General features: G+C 34.1%; 1 non-coding gene across 1 annotated transcript; it reads right to left on the reverse strand.

The window, feature by feature from the left end:
* Positions 1 to 5,925: 5,925 nt before the first annotated feature.
* Positions 5,926 to 6,033, reverse strand: LOC129477506 (U6 spliceosomal RNA). The gene has a single exon (XR_008655712.1). It is a non-coding gene; the product is annotated as a U6 spliceosomal RNA (small nuclear RNA).
* Positions 6,034 to 7,258: the final 1,225 nt, after the last annotated feature.

Genomic DNA, 7,258 nt, shown 5'->3' on the forward strand with positions numbered 1-7,258 from the left:
GAGCATGCCACCACGCCCGGCTAATTTTTGTATTTTTTTGTAGAGCCGGGTTTCGCCACATTGTCCAGGCTGGTCTAGAACTCCAGGGTTCCAGCGATCCACCCACCGCGGCTTCCCAAAGTGCTGAGATTACAGGCATGAGTCACCAGAGCCCGGCCTGGGTCGGGTTTTTTTAAGTATAGGATAATGAGGGGTGATCCGATTGGATCTTGCAATGAGTTGCTGCTGGGAGTCATGATGTCAGTGGTGTCTGCTTCTTAATTTAGTCCCTGTTCCTTGGTCTGAGCATTTAGGTTCCACCAGTGGTTGCACACTTGGTTCATCTGGGCATGCTCAGGTTACATGACTTTGAACCTGGGAGGTCCATAGCAACTGAAAAGCAATTCACAACTTTGTTACATAAAAGTTGAACCCAATTGGTCTGGTTCAGTTACAATAGGTTAAAAATATTAGTATGCGTCCAAAATATCATTTAAAGACAAAAGCTTTAATAAGGATTGAAAATAGTCACTACATAGTAATAATAAAAGGAACTATTAATGAATAAGGTATCATAATCCTCAACTTATAATTAACAACATAAGATTGAATTTATAAAATAAAATCTAACAATTAAAAGAAAAAAATTGAGACATCTACAATCATAGAGGAAGATTTTAATACACCTTTTTTAGAAACTGATAGGGCAAGCAGATTAAAAAATTTGTGAGGATATAGAAGATTTCAACAACAAAATCAGTAAGCTTAAACTAATTTATATACTCCTGCACTTAAGCTGACAATAGATAAATGGAATATTTACAAAACTTGAACACTTTTTTTCAACACCTTTCCTAGAATCAACACCATGCAAACTAGAGATTGTAAAACTAGGACAAAATAACAATATAGAAAGAGTTGGGTCTTATTTCATATAGTATTGAAATATGAGTGAAGATGGGTATTTTCTTTAAAATTTCCAAGATTAATAAAATTTTTAAAATAGAAAAGCTAAATATTAAGTACATTTCAAACATAACTTAAAAACATATAAAACAGCATGCAAAACACATTTTTAAACATGTCTATCACTCAAATAAAATTTTTAAAGCAATAACTAAAAACAACGCATTAAAAATACTGAAGCACTACCCCAAAATGGATAAAAGTTTATTTAAAATGAAAGGTAAAAAATGAAGTAATATTTGATGATTTTTAAAAAATGCAATCTTCAAAACAAAGTGTGTGTCAATGGTGTGTCAACGGTGACATCCTTGAGTTACAAACACATTTTGCGTACATTTATTCTGTCTGTTTCTTCTCTTTTTTTTTTTTTTTAAAAAAAAAAAAAAAAACGTTCCATCCCAGGACCAGCTATTTCTTCTTGTATCTATTTTATTGTTATATTTTCCTAGATTTTGTCTAGTTTTTCTTAAATGGCAAATTTACTGACAATACAATTTAATCATTTTCCCATCTGTAGGATATGTTTTGATATCCCCTTATACATTGCTGATATTATTTGTGATTTCTCTGTCTTTCAAAATCATTATCCCAGAGATTTTTCCTTTTCTTTTTTTTTTTTAAGTGATTTTAAAGAACCAAGCTTTTGGGCAAGTTGATCTTCTATATTTAATATTTGTTTTCTGTTTTATTCACTGCTGCTATTTATATTATTTATTCTTTGTATATCCTTTGGTTTAATTTGTTACTCTGTACCTAGCTTCTTGAGAGGAATCTCTAACTGATTTCAGTCACTCTCCTTTCTTATGCATGCAAAGTTATAAATTTCCCTCCAACACTACTTTAGCTATATCCTACAGTTTTTGATTTTCAGTATTTTAATTAACATTGAATTCAAGCTATTTTTAAATTTCCGTCGTGATTTCTTTTTAATCCATGGGCTATTTTGACATGTATGGTTTAATTTCTAAACACATGCTGTTTCTTTCCTTTTTCTCTTCTACTGTTTACTTCTGTGTGTTGTTTTTGTATTGATCTCAAACTCAGTTCCCTTGTGATCAGGAAACATGTATTCCACAATTTCAATTATTTGAACTGTATTGAGATTTGTTTTATAGCCTTGGATACGGTCAATATTTATAAATGTTCCATGTGCTCTTGAAAAGAATGTGTATTCCATGGTAATGGGTGTAGTGTTCTGTGCATGTCTCTTAGGTGCATTTAAATCATTGTTTTTACTCCTATATCTTCATTGGTTTTCAAAATTTTTTTGTCTGTTTATTTTTTCACTTACTGAGAGAAGTATCTTTAAAACTCCCAGTATGATTGTTGATGTGTCTCTTTTTCCTTGTTGTTCTGTTATTTTGCTTTATGTGTTTTGAGACAATGTTATTTATGCACATATAATTTTAAAATTATTGTATCTTCCTGATAAATTAGTTTTATCTTTATGAAATAGGACTGCATTTCTAGTCAGACATTTTTTTCTTGAATTTTACTTTATCTGAGAGTGATATGTATCTATACCAGGTCTCTTTAAGTTAGTGTTTACATGACATGACCTTTTATCTTTAAGCTTTTCTTTCATTAAAGTTTGTCTCTTACAAACAGCAGATCATAGTTTCTCTTCCTAAGAAAATGATTTGCTCCTAGCTGGACAATACAGTCATTTATACTTAATATAATTAGGTAGGGATATATGTGAACTTAAATCTACTATCTATTTTTTTGTTTTTTCTACCTCTTCCACAATCATTTTTCTCCTTTTCTTCTTTTGGATTGATTGGATATTTTATTATTCCTTTTATCAGTTTTGTAGTAATCTATTCTTTACTTAAGTGCTTTATTATAGTTTATATTATTTACCCATGGCTTATTAATGTCTAATGTATATCAGTACTTTTTCTTTTTTCTTGTCAATGAAGAGAATATTTTAACTCAGTTTAATCCCATCTTTCCTAGTTTATGTGCTATTGTTCATAAATTTTAATTTTCTCTCTATCATAAGCCCCAATAGACGGTTATTACTGCTTTACATAGACATAATTGCATAATTGATTCAGATTTACTTCTACATGCTTTCCTAATATCTTGCAACTCCAAGCTTCCATCTGGGATCCTTTCTCTTCTGCTTGCCGGGGTGAGGGGGAAACACTTGATCTTTTAGTGTGGGTTTGCTGGTGATAAAGCTTTTTGTTTTTGTTTTCTTGAAAATGTACTTATTTCACCTTCATTACTGAAAGATAGTTTCGTTTGTTATGGAATTCTAGGTTGGCAGTTATTCTCTTGTACCACATTGAAGATAACTTTATGGTGCCTCTGACTTTCATTGTCTCTGTTGAGGAGTCACAGCTATCTATTCAATTTTTGTTCTGTTGAAGGTAGTATGTGTTTTTTATCTTTATATGAACAGAATTTTGCTTTTAAAAATTTCCCTGTCTTTGATTTTAGCAGTTTGGTTCTTATGTCATTTCATATATTTATCCTTCATGTTGTTTTTCGGGGAAAAACCCTCTTGGTTTTGGAAAAAAATTATGTTATTAGCTATCTATAGCTGCATTTAAAAATTACCTTCAAAGCTTAGCAGGTAAAACCGATAAACATTTATTATCAAGCTGGGCACTATGATGTATGCCTGTAGACCCAGCTGCTCAGGAGGCTGGGGCAGGAAGATTGCTGAGCCTAGGAGTTCAAGGCCAGCCTGGGCAACATATACTCTGTCTCTTAAAAAAATAAAAATACATTTATTATCTCATAGCATTTATGTTGGAGGGACCTAGAAGCAGCTTAGCTAGGTGTTTCTGATACAGAGTCTATGAGATAGCAGTCAAGATGCTTGCTAAGACTGCAGTCATTTAAAGGCTTGACTAAGTTTGAAGATCCACTTCCAGGGTGTCTGATTACATGCATGGCAAATCAGTGCTGACTATTAGCAGGTGGTCTCAATGCAATGTCACATGGACTTCTCCATTGGGCTGGTTGAGTATACTCCTAGCATGGCAGTTGATTTCTACCAAAGCAAGTGATCTAAAAGAACACAAGATGGAAGCCACATTGTCTTTTATTATATTGTCTCAGAAGTATCAGTTACAGAGGCCAACTGTATTCGGAATGAGAGGGGACTACCCAAGAGTTTAATACCAAGAAACAAAAATCACTGAAGGTCATCTTGGTGGGTAGCTACCACATTCCACCTTCTCTAACCCAATTATTCATGTCCCTCTCATATGAAAAAATAGTCACCCTCAAAAGTTTTAATCCATTACAGCACGAGCTCAAAGTACAAAACTTTATGTCGGGTCCAGATATGGGTAATTCTTCTTGGGTGTAGTTCTTTCATAAAAGCTCAAGTATTATTCCTTTCAATCTGAAGGCATGTGAACTAAAGTGACAAGTTATTAGTGTCTCCCATGTCAAACAGTATGGTGGCACAGGCAAAGGATAACTGTTATAGATGCCCCTGTTTAAAAGGATGGGGGAATGAGTACAACACACAGTCCACAGCAATTCTGAAATTCACCTGGACAAATTTTTAAAGTCCTTGATCGGAATTCACTGCTAATCCTGCACAGGAACAATTCTCCATATCTCTTGGTTCCACTATCTGGGCACTTGATTCTTTTCTTTGAGTTATTCTTCCTTTTTCAGAAAACACTATCATTGGTTTTGGTTGCATGATTTTCTTGGCCTATTTCATGCCTATAAATGTTTCCAAATCCAAGGACTTATTTTCCTTTTTGCTATTTCTGGCCCATTAAGTCCAAGCTAGTGGTGTTTCCACCAATATAAGTATCTTTAAAACTTTGTGGATATTCCGTGAAAGTTCTTGGATTTACTCTACTAAGCAAAAGCCACATCCACAAATCTCATTGAAGTGATCCCTTTTCTACACTGGGCTTCCACTGATGCTGCTGGGGACAGCACACCTAAGAGTCACATAACCTTTATTATCTGATTAAAAGTATCTAAAGCATCACCTTGGATCCTTCTGAGATCTTTAAAAGGATTTTACAGGCACACTCTCAGTTTCATCTGTTAGACCAGGTTTTTCTCAAAGTGCCTTAAATTTGACCTCTGTCTGGAAGGCATTTGTTAATTTCAACATTCTGTGTCATTTGGAGAGGCTGAGAATGTTCAAATCCAATGACTTCTGGCTTCCCTCACTCAACTTTTTAAAAATAGTTCTGTTTTTTGCTTATTCTCACCTTTCACATTTTACTATAAGCAAAATGAAGAATCAATGAGGCACACAATACTTTGCCTGAAAATTCTTTTTAGCTAGATCACGTAGCTCATCTGGTATGTTTGCTACTTTCCATGTTACTGCAGGTACTAGTTTTGCTAAACTTTGTTTTTACATAAGGAAGATTTCCTTTCCTCCAATATTCAGCAAAATTTACCTCCCTTTCATTTTAAGTCCTCACCTGCAGTCTCCTAAAATGCCATTAGGTTTCTACTAACAAACACCTAAAGGCTCTTCAAGGTTTTCACCATTTTGTGTTCCATATACTGCCTAGTTCCAAAGCCATTACATTTTACGTTTTTGTTACAGAAGCACTCCAACTCCAGGCCTCAAAAATCTGTATTTGTTATTTGTCACTGCATGCAAATTAGTCCAGACTTAGTGGCATAAGACAATCAACAGTTACTATCTCCTACAGTTTATTTAGGGTGAAAAACCTGGGAGTGGCTTAATGATCATGGCTGTGACTCAGGGTCTCTCTCTTTTTTTTTATTTTCATAATTGAGATTTTATTGGTTGAGGATCAGTACAGACATTTCAATTTGTACACAATTCTTAACATACGTAATGAAATTTTAAAAAGCCATGTATTGTAATTATTTTTAAAAGTTATTCCAGTGACTTTCCAGCTTAAAATTTGGAAGCAAATTTTCCTTAAGAGGCTATCAAGTACCAGTATCTTCACATGTTGGTCAGCTGTTACATACAGCCCACCAGTTCACAACTGAATAGCACATACAAAAAATATGGAACACTTCACGAATTTGCGTGTCATCCTTGCGCAGGGGCCATGCTAATCTTCTCTGTATCATTCCAAGTTTTAGTATATGTGCTGCTGAAGCGAGCGCGACTCAGGGTCTCTCTTAAGGTTAAATACCAGAAGACAGCTAAGAATGCAGTTATCTGAAAGTTTGACTGGGCCTGGAAGATCTGCTTCCAACATAGCTTACTCAATTGGCTGCCAAGTTAGTACTGTTTTTTGGCAATAGGCCTCAATTCCTGCCACATGATCTCTCCACTGGGCTACCTGAATGTCTTCATGACATGGCAGTTAGCTTCTCTGAGAAAGTGATCTGAGAGGGCAAGATGGAAGGTGAAATATCCTTTATGCCTGGCCTTGGAAAGCACACTCCATCCTTTCTGCACTCTTTTATTGGTTATACAGATTAGCCCTCTGCAATGTGGGAGAAAGCTATATAGGAGGGGAGAATACCAGGAGGCGAAATCACTGTGGAAATCTCTAAGCCTGGAGATCACTTTTCAGTTTTGGGAAAATCTCAGCCATTATGTCTTCAAACATTATTTCTGTACCATTCTCTTGCTCCTCCTTTTCTGGGACTCCAATACAAACATGTTATACAATATGCAATGCCTTTCCATTTTATTCCCTAGCCTCTTAAACTTTTCTAAATATTTTCTTTATTCTCTTCGTATCTTATTCTTCTGATGTTTTTCTCTGACATATCTTAAAGTTTACTAGTTAATTTACTAATTATTTTCTTCTTTTGGATGACTCAAGTATTTTTATTTTATTTTCCCATTATTAGTTTATTATGCAGTCCTAGTATTTACATTATATATTCTTGACTTGTTAGAGTCCCTAAGAAATTAGTAATTTTATCTCTTCACAAACAATGAAAGAGCTTTACAAATTTTAAATCCATTTACCCCCCTAGTTTGTCCTACTGTTGTCATAGATTTCATTTTATAAATATTTTAAGCCCAAGGCATTATTTTTGTCATTTGATAAAGTCAATATTCACTCTAATATACCCACATATTTACTCTTCCCAGCACTCTTTATTTCTTTTTCTATTCTGTACTTCCACCTGGGACCATTTCTTTTCTCTTTGAAAAACTCCCTTTAATATTTCCCTTAGTAAAAATCTGCTGGCAATACATTCTTTCAACTTTTTTGCCTGAAAATATCATTATTTTGCTTTTTAATTTTTTTAATTGTGAAGAATTTTTTTGCCAGTTGTAGAATTCTAGCTTTATAGATAGTTTGTTTCAACAACTTAAAGATACTGCTCCATTGTTTTCTGACTTCCATTGATCCTATTGAAAAGTCAT

This window comes from Symphalangus syndactylus, chromosome 2 (genome assembly GCF_028878055.3).
Source record: "Symphalangus syndactylus isolate Jambi chromosome 2, NHGRI_mSymSyn1-v2.1_pri, whole genome shotgun sequence".
Taxonomy (NCBI): Eukaryota; Metazoa; Chordata; class Mammalia; order Primates; family Hylobatidae; genus Symphalangus; species Symphalangus syndactylus.